This window comes from Drosophila suzukii, chromosome 2L (assembly GCF_043229965.1).
Source record: "Drosophila suzukii chromosome 2L, CBGP_Dsuzu_IsoJpt1.0, whole genome shotgun sequence".
NCBI classification, from domain to species: domain Eukaryota; kingdom Metazoa; phylum Arthropoda; class Insecta; order Diptera; family Drosophilidae; genus Drosophila; species Drosophila suzukii.
The window spans coordinates 5,375,047-5,388,276 of NC_092080.1; the positions used below are offsets into that span (position 1 = coordinate 5,375,047).

At 34.7% G+C, this 13,230-nt stretch overlaps 1 protein-coding gene across 1 annotated transcript in view; it reads left to right on the forward strand.

Moving 5' to 3' along the window:
- Positions 1 to 13,230, forward strand: part of mtgo (miles to go) — a 144,638-nt gene that overhangs the window by 57,783 nt on the left and 73,625 nt on the right. The window lies entirely within an intron of this gene.

Consider the following 13,230-nt stretch of genomic DNA (forward strand, 5'->3'; position numbering starts at 1 on the left):
ATAGACAACTGGGAAATCCCCCAAAACACAACAGCAACAACAACAGCAAAAGCTGCAAAATAAAAATAAAACAAACAAGGCGAAAAGAATGAAGAATGAGAAAATAAGGGGGGAAAATCGGCAAGAATTTAGCTGCAACTGTTGCACACCTTGTTCGGTTCTGAGCTCATCGCGCCCCAAGGTCCTACGACAATCCCCCAGCACAGATTTACTTCAGCCAGGGGCGGGGGCAAACAGGGGGTTAAGTTGTGAGTTTCGTTGGAGTTTCTTGTGGAGGGGAATCGGTGGGTTTAGTAAGCAAACAGCTGGCTAAAATAAGAAAAATACGCAACAACACTAGCCACCTTTATTGAAAAACGTCGAGGAAACGTCGAAACCTTTAAAGACCTCTGCTTGAATTACTCTAGAAAAATAGTTGATTTTTAAGAATTTGTTATCTTAAATTTAGAAATGAAAAGAGGAACTAAAGAAAAAAATGGTATACTCTTTTTTAAATATTGGAAAATATATTAGTTGTAGTTTAACGTAATTGTCCTATAAAATGTACTTATTAATTTTAGAGTAAGGTAGAAAAAAAGAAAAGGAACAAAGAAAAATATTGCATTCGATTTTTTTTATATTTTGGAAAATGTATTAATTGTAGATTAATAAAGTTTTACTACAAAATGTATATAATTCCTAATATCAACTTCTTATCTTAATTTGAAAACCATTGTTACAAATTATACCTTTAAAATATATAAAGCTGTTTGATTTTTAAGTAGCTATTATTACAACAAGTTTGTATGAAAGGATACCAGTTTTATATAAAGTATATTTTTTAATTTTCTACCTAATATTTTAGGGTATGTATGTAGGGCAAAAAATTTATAATTTCTTTCTATATTTTGTATTATTTTGTTTATTTTTTTAATTATCAATATAGTAATAAAAAGCAGCTAAATATATATTTTAAGATCGTTGTGAAACTTTTTAATTTGAGTTGATCACTAAAAGTATGCAATAAAAAATGTTACATGGGCATAGGCTCAAGAAATGGCTTGACTTGGTGATACAAAGTTATATATATTTTGTATAATATTTTGCACAAACACTTTTTAACGATTTTTGTTTCACTAAGCAGCAACTCAGATTTTTTACCAACAAACCCTAAGCTCTACTGCAAATGCTTTGTCGGCTGGGGCAAAAAGAAGATGCACCGCGGATTGCAATAAAAATGAACGAAACTTCAAAGGGAGGGAGCGGGCTATGTATCGCATATATACATATAGATCGAGTGCTTCCACTAGACATTGGGATCCATGGAAGGGGAGGGGGGGAATTACGAGACAAAGGGAACTTTTCAACAGCTTGCGAAACGAGCGAGAAACGTGAGCTAAGCCGAGGAAAAATATGCAATTTGCAGCGGCTTCGACTACCACATAGACAGCACTTCGCACACCACTGCACCCGTGTGTGCCATCTGTGTGCACGTGTGTGTGTGGGTCACCAACTTCTACCTACAAAGTGCAAGATGCAACAGCTACAGATGGACGGATTGGATGGGCTTGGGATGGGTTGGCCATATTGCGGCGCTGCCTTGAAGAAGATGCTGCTAGAACGCGACCCCCTTTCGAGTTCTTTCCCTTTTTCGCCTTGGCTTCAGTTAGTACACTGCAAAGAAATATATATTGTTGTTTTTTTGACAATCCTACAAATATCTCGGGAATTAAAATAGACTAAAATTTTAGATCTCTGGAGATTTCAAACGACTTAAAAAGCCCGCCTAAAAGTATGCTGTAATAAATGTTTAACCAAATTTTGTTTAAAAAAAAAGAATGCAGAGATTTTTATGACCTTGATTTATAGGTTGAAAATATTGAAAATTATTCAAATTTCTTAAGTTTATATAAAAAATTGTTTCAAAAAAAAAGATGAAATTATTCAGTACAAAATCTTTTTTTCGTTTTTTAGAAGGAGAGAGATATAAACTACTCAAAAATGATTTGTTATGTATACAAATTACTATATAAAAAATGTAGTACGTGAAGTAATATAACTTCTATCTTGAAGAATTAGCTGTAAATGGTTTGAAAAATTGTATTTCTACATAATATCTGTATATGACTTGGTATATATACCTAATTCAGGGTGTCCCAGATTTGTTCAGTGATGCTAAGGTGAAAGACAAAACAAAACATTAATTGCATATGGCAAGACAATCCGAGTATGTTTTCAGAGGAGGGGGTTGAGTGGGTAGGCCTTGCGGTTGCATTTCGTGACGACGATGATAAGACCCGTAATGATGATGCCGACTTGTGGAGGAGACTTCACTCTATCTAGATATCTACCTGTCTGTCTGTCTTTTATTATATACCCCCATCTTTTTTTCTTTTTCGAGTTGGAATTTGTGGCCACTGCAAAAAAAACGATGTTGAAATATACATTAAACAATAAACTACTTTAAAAATCAGAGTTTAAAAATTGTAAAATTTTTGAAATGCTGTTTTACATATTTTACTTTATAGTAGATACAATTTCAATTGTTTTTAAATTTTTTTAGGATTAGGGATTGATTGTATTTTTTCCTGTGTGGCAGATTGGGCCAACTTGGCTTCATTTCGCCTCGTTTCGTTTCGTTTGTCTGACTGTGACATGAAAAATTAACGCAACATGGTGAAAGTTGTGAGCTGCAATCGCAGCGCATGCTTTTCAAGGTCTTTCCTTAGGTGTTGCCATCTACAAAGCCGCCTGCTCCCACCACTTGGCACGCCCCCTTTTGCCCCGTTTTACCGACTTTTCCGACTTTTCCGCCTTTTCCCAACGTATCTTTCCTCCCATCCTTTATTTTGCTTGGACTCCTCAGAGCGATTTGCGGTTAGTGCAACTTGTGGCTGGAGTGTCGAGTATTTTGATTGAAATTTTGTTGTCTGATACGGATGCGATACATTGAGGGGAAATCGATTACAAATTGGAGCACGCTCCACTTGCAATCAGTTGAAGGGTTTCGAGAGGCGGCTAAATTGGGTTACTGATATCCCAATTGAATTTGGGGGGAAAACTCTTTTCCTTCCGCACCAATTAAAGGTTGTTTAGGTTTGATAAACTGATGCCATCATTTATGAACTGATAATAAAGACACGTAAGCCTGTTTTTAGCGATTTTGTATTTGGGCTTAACATATGTGGTAACAAAAAAATTAACACAGAAATTTAGTAATAATTGGATATCGGATTATATGCCAAAATCTGGTTGGATGTTATAACGCCCAATAAAATATCGTGAACACAGAAACACAGATATATTTTAAGCGTTCGATTCTTAGTGAACTTCGGCTAAAAATAAATGTTTCTGTTCAATTTATAATGAGATTCAAGACTAAAAAAGTATTATTTCTTTAAAAATAATTTTGTAGGTAGTATTAAGAATACCGTTTTGCATATAAGCCAATGTCTAATAGTAACATAATAATTTTATTATAAATTTTAATAACACTCCTAAAATAATTTTCCGCAGACATAAACTTGCATCCAATATAAAATGCCAATCATTTGATATTTCAAACTTGGTCTAATGAATGTCTCCATAACCAAAACATACGATATTCGAATCTGCTGCTTTTGCAATTTCACCTTTCCAGTGTCGAAGTTCTCATTTCCATATTCCGACACTGTTTTGGCCCCCAAAAACAAAAGCCCCAAAGGAAACCAGAACAGAAGACCACTTTCCCACTCCACTGACTTTTTCTCCTTCTAGCCAAATTGCTCCAATTGCTAATCACGCTAACTCGAAAGCCAGAGCCAAAAACCCAAGTCGTTAGCAATGCCAATTGTGCTCAGACACTTCGCACAATCGGAATCCGGAGCTGAAATGGCTGATTTTCATTTCGATTTCCATTACCATTAGCATTTCCCTGCCATTCCCATTTCCATTGTCCGATTTTCAGTGGCTGACGCATGTCAACACACCCATGAAAAAGTGCAACAGCCAACTGCAAACTGCAAACTGCAACCTGCAAAATGCAATTTGCACAACATCACTCGACAAGCGAGCAGTGAAAATTAAATCATTAAAATTGCGACACTAAAAAATGCCAATTAAACACCATTGGGAATTTTCGCAGTGCCCAAACAAGACACGAGAAATTACAGATTACGCGAAAAATGTCAAAAAAATCAACAAGCCGCGGAAAAGCGAGGGAGAAACCAAAGAAGACGGAACCGAATCGAGGAAAGCCACAAATTAGATGTTGAAAGATATACACGAAACTCCTCCAATTGCACCTAATCTTTTGGTGAGGGAAAAACTGAGAAAAAAAAATGAAAAACCAAAAAAAAAAGAAGGAAAACAGAGGGGAACTTGTCGACTGACGGCGAAAACAATGTTAACGAAAAATAGCATTTAAGGAGAAAGTGCGCATACCAAAAGCCAAAGTTTTACAGTCTAACAATTACAGCATGATGACGCTCATGCCGGCGATGATGATCATGACGATGATGAAGATTGTGGGGAAAAACCAGAAAGAAAGGCCTCCAGAGATGCAGAGATACTCTATGGGGAAGTGGTTAACCTTTTTGGGAGCAGGGAATTACCGGGGAGATTATCTCAATTATATTTTTTTGAAAAACTTCCTGATAAGTTTATTAAAATATATGTTTTAAATATTTATTGATTTATTAACTGTTTAGTATTTTTATTAAATATTTTAAGTAACCCATTATAAAATATAATATCTGATATAGTTAAATTCTATCAGCTTCAATAAGCGTTTTTTATAATTCTCATAAAGCGTGCTTGTATATACTTTGTTTGTCTAGAGATAATTGCTAATTGTTAAGGTACCACATTCATATTATTAATTTTCTCCATGGTATCTTTTCAATCTTCACGCTTAAAACGTTGTTCCTCTCGGTCTATAATTTATTAGATAGATGTTTTATTGGCACGAATTTCCAACTGTATAATTTAGAGACCAAAAAAAACCATAAATAAACCTGCTCTATTTAAAAATTGTAATTACAGCCTTTAATTATTATTGGAAAGTAATAGAAAGAGTTAAAAAATATTACCAAAACCAATTGATTTTTTTAAGCCGTATTAATTTTTAAGCAATATCGAAATATTTTGGCAACTATTTGGTTAATAAAAAACTTTTTAAGGGGGAAAATCCTTACAAAAGTTAAGAAATACCAACTTTTTAAGGGTATTTTTCAAGACTAGTAAACCTGTGCGTAAAGTCCACTATCATTACGAATTAAGGCAGTAGACGAGGAAGACAGTCGACTTACGTTGGTCAAAAGGTGGAACAAGATGAGGCTGCGGCCGCAAGAGGAGTAGCCAAAGAAGGAGGAGGAACACGTTTAAATGAGGTAAAATCCGCCTCGGGGACTGTAAAAAAAAGAGAGTGGAGACGGCGAGGCAGAAACGGCAGCTAAAAATACCCAAGATGCATCTGGCAGATACAACAACGAGTACACCTAACCGAATCAAAGGCTGGAATTCCGCGTATTCCAAAGTGACACTCAAGATGCAGTTCATTGACCACTAATAATAACTAATAACCAGATAAACGACCGATCTCACATCCATCTTATTATGAGTGATAACCAATTGACACTCTTTCAGGACTTCTCCCCTGGCAGCGTCAACTCAACTTTAATTAAAAAAAACAAGTCGGGCTGGCATAAAGCGAGTAAAACCCAGATGAAGACGGATCTGTAACCGATATCCAAGGGCTATGGAAAAAACCCGATCTTCGTCTCCCGAAGATTTCTGCAACGTTTTAATTGTCCCACTTTTTACTGGCTTACACTGACTGAAGCTGGGACCTTGAAAAGTGTTCATGCCCTTCCATCGCATCATATAGCGAATAAATATACGGGTACTCGTAATAAAAAAAACGAGTTCGAAGCTTAGGGAAGAACCCAAGAAGTGACACTGATTCGAATTCCTTTGGTTGTCTAGGAGACTTCCTTCTGTAGTGTCAGACTGGACAGGTTTTAATTTAAAAATGTGGCACTGATGGACTCAAAAACAAAGAAGCTAAAATGGATTCAAAGGATAAAATATTCATGGTCTACGTTACTTAAAAATGAAAATTAAAAAACAATGTCTTGGAGAATAATCATAAAATTTTATTCATTTTCTTACTTACTTAAATAAGAAAAAATGTGTTTAAAAAATATATACATTTTTAAAAACCATTAAAATTATTTTTATTTATGTCTTATCCTGATAAATTTATTAATTTTGATTGAATACAAAAAGGTAAAACGTGAACTCTTCAAAAATAAAAAGTTTTAACAGGCAAACTTTAAAGTTAGAGCCCACAAGTCAATAAATAAATTTCAACTATCAAAGCTTGAACTTTGAGGAAAACCATATAATATCTAACCGACAAATTCTAACCCCTTATATTTGTCTTCCCCAAATAAAACCATTTCCTCACCAACAAACCCGCAATAAAATCCCCCCAAAAACACTTTACGGCTTAGTTGGATGAGACAGGACAAGTCGAAGAACTAGTATAACAACAAGAACATTCGATGTGTGCTAAAACTTTAAAAACTTCGAATTGCTGGGGGGGAATTGACGATGGGAAGAAGGAGGAGAAGAATGGTTAGACCACCAACATTCCATCAAAATATGTGGCACAAGTCGATTCAACGAACCATCTCCAACTCAACTCGACTCAAGTCAAGGCGATGGATGGTGCAGTTTTGTTCGGTTTGGTTCGGTTTCGGTTAGATGCGGAGCTTACACTGCAATTAAAACATAGTAAATTATAGAAATAAATTTAACAATATTAAAGATTATATGTGTGTCTGACATGATACCAAGCCAAACAATAGTCATTTGGAATTTTTCCTCAGTTTAGGAACTAACACTAAACAAAAACAAAAATTAATATTAAATTTAAATTAGAATATTATTATATAAAATATTTATAATAAATATATAATTTATTTGTATTTTTTAATATTTATCTTATTTATTTTTAAAAAATACTATCCTTCAAATACAATTTAAATACTATTTTTACAGCATTCTTTTAAACACTTTAACAAGTTACTTGAAATCAGAAAGCGGGCAGCATGACTCCTTTTTAATATATATTCAAATTCTTAAAATATCCCAAGTAAAGCTAAGTAATCTTGATGACAGTTGACACTTTTCTCCAGTGCATACATGGTAGTTGGTGTATTTCTGTGAGCAGTTTCTTTGCAATATCTCAAACACAGCGAACGAGGACAGGCGAGCGACATGAATGGCAGCATTTGCTTTGGATTTTCTTCAACTAGAACTAGTTAGAGGAGGTGGTGGGTGCCCAAAGCTCCCAACCTACCAGAACAACCCACTTTTAGAAATCCAACTAAGCTGCAAACATCAAATGCAATTCAAATTGAAATCCTTACAATGCATACAGTAGTAGCATTTTCGGGGATTTTCTGTCTTTTTCTTGTGCAGTGGCAGTGGAAACAGGAAATACTAGGAAAAAAGTTTTCAATTTAGGTTGTCTTAATCGAGAATATCGGGTAATGAAGGGTTCCCAAAATAATAAAAGATACATAAACTTAAGGAAATTATTTAATTGAGGTATACTAGGTATAAGATAAGTTTAATAGTTTTTATAAAACATATAGCGTTTTAAAAATTATCATATTTTTTATGCAACCTAAGAGTAGAATTTGGAAAAAAAGTGAAATAAATATATTGATATCATGGTACACCTTTTATACCTTTGTACGATTTAGAAACCCAATCCAAAGAGAACTAGAAGAGACAGAGAGCCAGCGATTCGATGTCGCCCCGAAAGGCAAACGCAGCAGCCACAAAAGAATCTTGAACTCGAAATGGGTCCAGCACGGATACAAATGCACTTACAGATACAAATGCAGAGCCACCCGCTTGGCCACACAGATACTTTAATATCTGGCCAGACTAGTTTCAAATGCCGTTTTTATATAGATAGTCTGCATTGCATTTCCAAAGATTCCAACTCCCCTTGGCTCTTTCTATCCCATATTTTTTTTTTGCACTCAAAACATTTATGGCCTGATAAGAGCCACAGAACAACAACAACGTTGACATAGATACGTTCATTGAATTGGGTTAACTTTCTTCCCCTCTTCATCGTCACGGGCTCTTTTTATTTCTATTTTTATTTTCGGTTTTCCTGCCTTTGGGGCAAACGTTTTTCTCCCCCTTCTTGAAAGAGACGATGAGAGATTGGCTCGGAAAAGGATGCGATTACTTTGATTTCCGTTTGAGCGTATCGGATTTATCCTGACCTTGATCTTTGCGGAATTTATTTATTTATACTAATGCTATTCACTTTGCATATCTTTTCAGGTGAGTGCATATGGTTCGGTTTCCCCATTACATACACTAAAGATGATGATAATATCAGATGCAATTAGAAATTGATTGACTGAAATTGATTTATTTTATGGGTAAGATTTCATGTACTCACATGTGTAAAGTTACCTTGAAGTAATTGTTTAAATTTAAGAGGCTTATTAAAAATATATTTACTGCCTATAATAAATCTAAGAAAAATATTTATTATGCCGGCTTTAAGGCTATTGCTAGTTTAAGACTAATTAATTTTATCTGCTATAATTTGAAGAAATAAATTGCAAAATTGAGCGATTAAAAAAATATTTACTTATAAATTTCTTAATTTAAAAACAAACTATAAGCCAATAACATTTTTCGTTTCCCTTAAAATCCAATTTGCTGTATCTAGTAGATACTATCTACATTTAAGCCACAAATCCCAAAATAGCTCCATGGTTCAGAGTATTTAAGTTACTTTCCTTGTTAACTGTTTCCGTTTTGAACTCCTTGTTGATCCCTGGGATTCATTGCACCACACAATCCCTTTGATAAGATCTACATTTACAGAAATTAGCTCAAATTATTTCAAATGCCACAGAGCAAAAAAAAAATAAATAAAAACAGCAACTGGAAAATCCCACACACACAGATGCTGAGCCTCAAATTGCAATTCCCATTGCCATTTCTTCTTTTTCTCTGGTTACACGCAGCATCTCCCTCTCCCTCTTTTTGTCTTTCCATCTCTTTCCCTGACTAAAGTGGCCAGTTTCGGATTTATTCCGCAGATACACTGAGAAAAAAAATGTATTAAGATTATGGAAAATTATCTATATATACGAATACTTAGTTTGTGAAACAAAAAGCATACCTCGAAAAAATATTTTTTTAATTTAAAATTATAACTAAAATAATATACACAAATATTCTTTTAAAGCGGATACCTATAACTGTTTATTCTGGACTAAATACCCAATTAAAATTATAAGATAAGATTTGCTTTATTCACAATCATCACATCGCATCACAATTAATCTAATGTATCTTGAAGATACATTACTTTCGGCCTATCAACAAGGGCTTGTTTCTGACCTTTAAAATTTTTTTTTTTCAAGAAACCATAAATTAATATTGGCTTAATTTTTCCCTGTGCACACCTTTACCACCCCCTTAAATCGCCACCCCTGGCCGGCAATTCAGAACAAGTTGCAAGTCGCCGCCGCATCGCTAACAAAGCCACTCGACAACTGCAAAAATGTGGCCAGTCGAAGTGTTGATGATGGAAGGGGGGTTTTCCCTCTTTTTTTCCGAAGGGGGTTTCTGTTTTTATTGGGGGGAGGGGTCGCTGGTGGTGGTGATGCTGCTGCAGAAGAGAGAGCTGCAGATTGGCTAACTGGCAATTTGAAGACTCGGGCAAGGCGACCAGTTGCAGAACTGCTTCTGATGTTGGATGCCGAATGTCGAATGCTGCCTTCTCGCATGACAAGTGGCCCGCAACTAAATCGTTGCAACAGCAACAAGTACACTAAAAAAAAATATTTTTAAAAGGGTTAAGATTGCTAAATCCGAAAATGGTTAGCCAATCTTTTTAGGCAAAGCAATAGTTCAATTCCAGCATCTCTTAAAAAACTTTTTTCATGTCTGATAAGTTTTGTTTAATATTTTACGAAATAATTAAAGCTTCAATATACATCATGTTAATTTATTTTAAAAACAAAAATCGTAAAAACATATTTTCAATCCAATCAAAGTGTCCCTGCTTTAAGTTACAGTATTTTTATAATTAGTTATTAAGTTTAAAGCCTACTTTCAACGTCTTTTTAAGAAACCAAGAATTTCATAAATATAAAATTATTGTTATTATTATTATAACAGATATAAAATTAAAATTTTTAGTTATAATTAATTTACAAAATATTAAACAAATTTATTACTTTATTTTCCTTCAAAAAAAGAAAGATACATTTTGTTTTAATTCCAATTCAGATCGCCTCTTCCTTAAATTACAGATTGGGTATCTTAAAATAGAATAAAACAAACGTTAATGTAGTACATTCAATGCACATATGAAAAGATTATAGATTTTCCCCAATTGATTTTTTTCTTTGATCTCACTTCTGTAAAAACAATTTTTTATCTAGAGTGTAGAGCAGCAGCAGCTGTAAAACGAGCTTTGGTAGAAAGACGCAGGCCAAGAAGACCCGGCTTCCTTTTGCTCAGTTTTTCCTGCACGGGTTTTCTTTATTTTGCCCCAGCTCTTTTGTGCATTTCAATTTATTGCCCCAGAACAACAATTCAAGAGTTTTGTGTGCAAGCACTCACCCACCCAGAAATTTGCTCCCCCAAAAAACAAACTGGCCTCCTCGCCTGAAGTGAAATTGTTTTGGTTAAAAATAACATTTGATGCTAGCAATTGAAATTATGCGTATGCCCTGGTGCAAAAATATTTCGCATGCAGCGCCATCTGTTGTCGGAGTGACCTGAATTTTGGAGTGATGTGGTGCTACGGTTCTAGTTGGCTTTACAAAATATTTTTATGCAGTGTTTCTCCTTTAGCTTGTATGATGTGCTTGTAAATATAGAAATATTGCAAATGTTTCAGGTTCTTCGGGGAAAATCAGGGCTTTCATGTATTTATAAGGGTATTTATTTCCCTTTAACTTGCATCTACTCACAAATACCACAAAATTCCAGTAAATGGCTATTAAATTCGCCTTTTACAATCTTCTCTGATTGGTTTTCATCCCATCATTTTGTCTAATCAATTCTACTGAATCTCCATTCGAATAACTAACTGCTTAATTGCACATCTATGAACCTGGCGATGTTCACTGCATTACAAGCCGAAATTAATGAGGTACACAATACAGCCAACTCAAAGGAGGTAAACAATGCAGGGCAAAGACAAAGACTCCTCCAATTTCGAGCTATTAGTTGCCAGGGAACAGGTTGCTTTGGCGCTGGACCAAAAATGCCCAAATTCCGATGGTGATTCAATCAATAGAGGCGAAACACGTGAACTTTGAACTGACCTAGCCCACAAAAAGCCAGAGAGAAAACAGTAGAAGTGCGGCGAGAAGTCGAGAAAAGGGAAACGAATCGAATCGAATTGAAAACGGTGCACGAAAAGTGCAACAAGAGGCATGCAACAAGGGAAAGGTAAACACACGAGCGAAAAGATTCAAAGATACAATTGGGGACAAAATAATAGTAAACAAACAAGTAAAGAAAAGATGTTTATTACTATACAAACTAAAAACTATTCAATTTTTTAAGATAATATAAATACTCTTTTAATATAAAAACAATTGTATAAATATATAAAAAATCTTTATTTTAATAAGTAAACCTTAAAAAATATTTCAAATTTTCTAAAATCTTTTTCTAGTTTTTACTAGTAAGTAAACCTTAAACAAAAATTCAACAAAAATGCATTAGCAAAATTCTTGTATATTACTTATTGGTATTTGTAAGTCGGATGTCTTTAAAGCAAAGGCACTACTTTTTGCACTACTACTATATCTTGACCCCATCTATATATCTCAGATACATTTGGGCCATTTTTGGCGTGGCACTCGAGAGGCTGTTGGAGGCGGGTGGAGTAATCAAAAAAAAATAGCAATACTATTTGTCTACATATATACATATTGATTTACGCAACGATATACGGAGCTTTTTGTGTGAAAGATACAATGCTGCTGAAATATTGAAATCAATTGCAGGTTTATTTTTCGGGTTTTTTAAGCGTTTTACTGCCTTTTTTCCTTCGTTTTTTTTTTCTTTTTGATTAATTGGCAATGGCCAATGCAAATGCTGTTGGCCTTTTGGCTGGGGCACAGATACAAATGCAGATATACACAGCCACAGATACAGTTGCATTGTCAACGTTCCAAAACAGCCCCAGCAGCGTATGGCATACAATTTAAAAATGTATCCAAGAGATACATTACACATTACTGCCATGGCTTGCCAAGTCTTGACTTGGAAATTCCCTTCACTGCATTCTTTCCCACACCAGAGCCAGACAAAAGAGCAGAGATACATACATACATATATATATATCTATGTATATATGTAGAGGTGGATTTCGGTGGGTTTGGGGGCGCTATATAGATACTTTTCGGGCCTTTGGTCTCTGCTAGTTTTGGTTAGTTGACTGCAGGGCTTACAAGACACCCCACTCCGTATCTCTATCTGGTTCTCAGACTAAGACTGAGTCGTCGCCGTAGTCATTCGCATTGTCGTAAATTTTATTAGAGTGTAGTGTAGCATCGTCACTATGATCATCTTCACCATCATCATCATCATCATCGTGTTCATGATGATGCGACCTAAAACAATTCTTACTTAGTTTGCATTTTAGCTTATGGCTTTTGTGTTTTACTCGCTCCGACAAAAAAAAAGAAGCGAAAAAAATACATACAACCATAAAACGTTTCGCATTTCAAAGGCCACACATTATTATTATTTTCAGCTATTACTTTGGGGTATTTCTTAAAAGTTTTCAATTTATTTTTGTGTGGAAAACTGATACGACTCTGACTTGACGCTCTGAGTTATTGCCTTAACATAAATGCCTTTGCTCAAAGTGTCCAATTACTTTTCATTTTTGGTTTTCGCTTTGTCAAAGTTCAAAATGTTATCACTCAAGAAACCGAAAATCTTGTTTATGGGCTTTTGTCTTGGGTCTTCTTGGGGGTTATCAATAAGCATTTATGCTGCGGCTGAGTTTTTCAGAACGGGACCTCAGCTTTAAATATAGATTTTTGTGGTCATCCAAAGGTTGCTTTGTGTTTAGTTCAGTTTTTATATTTTCATTTTTTACAGTATATGCAGTGAATAAATGTTTTTTATTTTTGAACAAGTTAATATTATGAGTAAACTAAAAACCTATGGATTTTAATACATTATTCT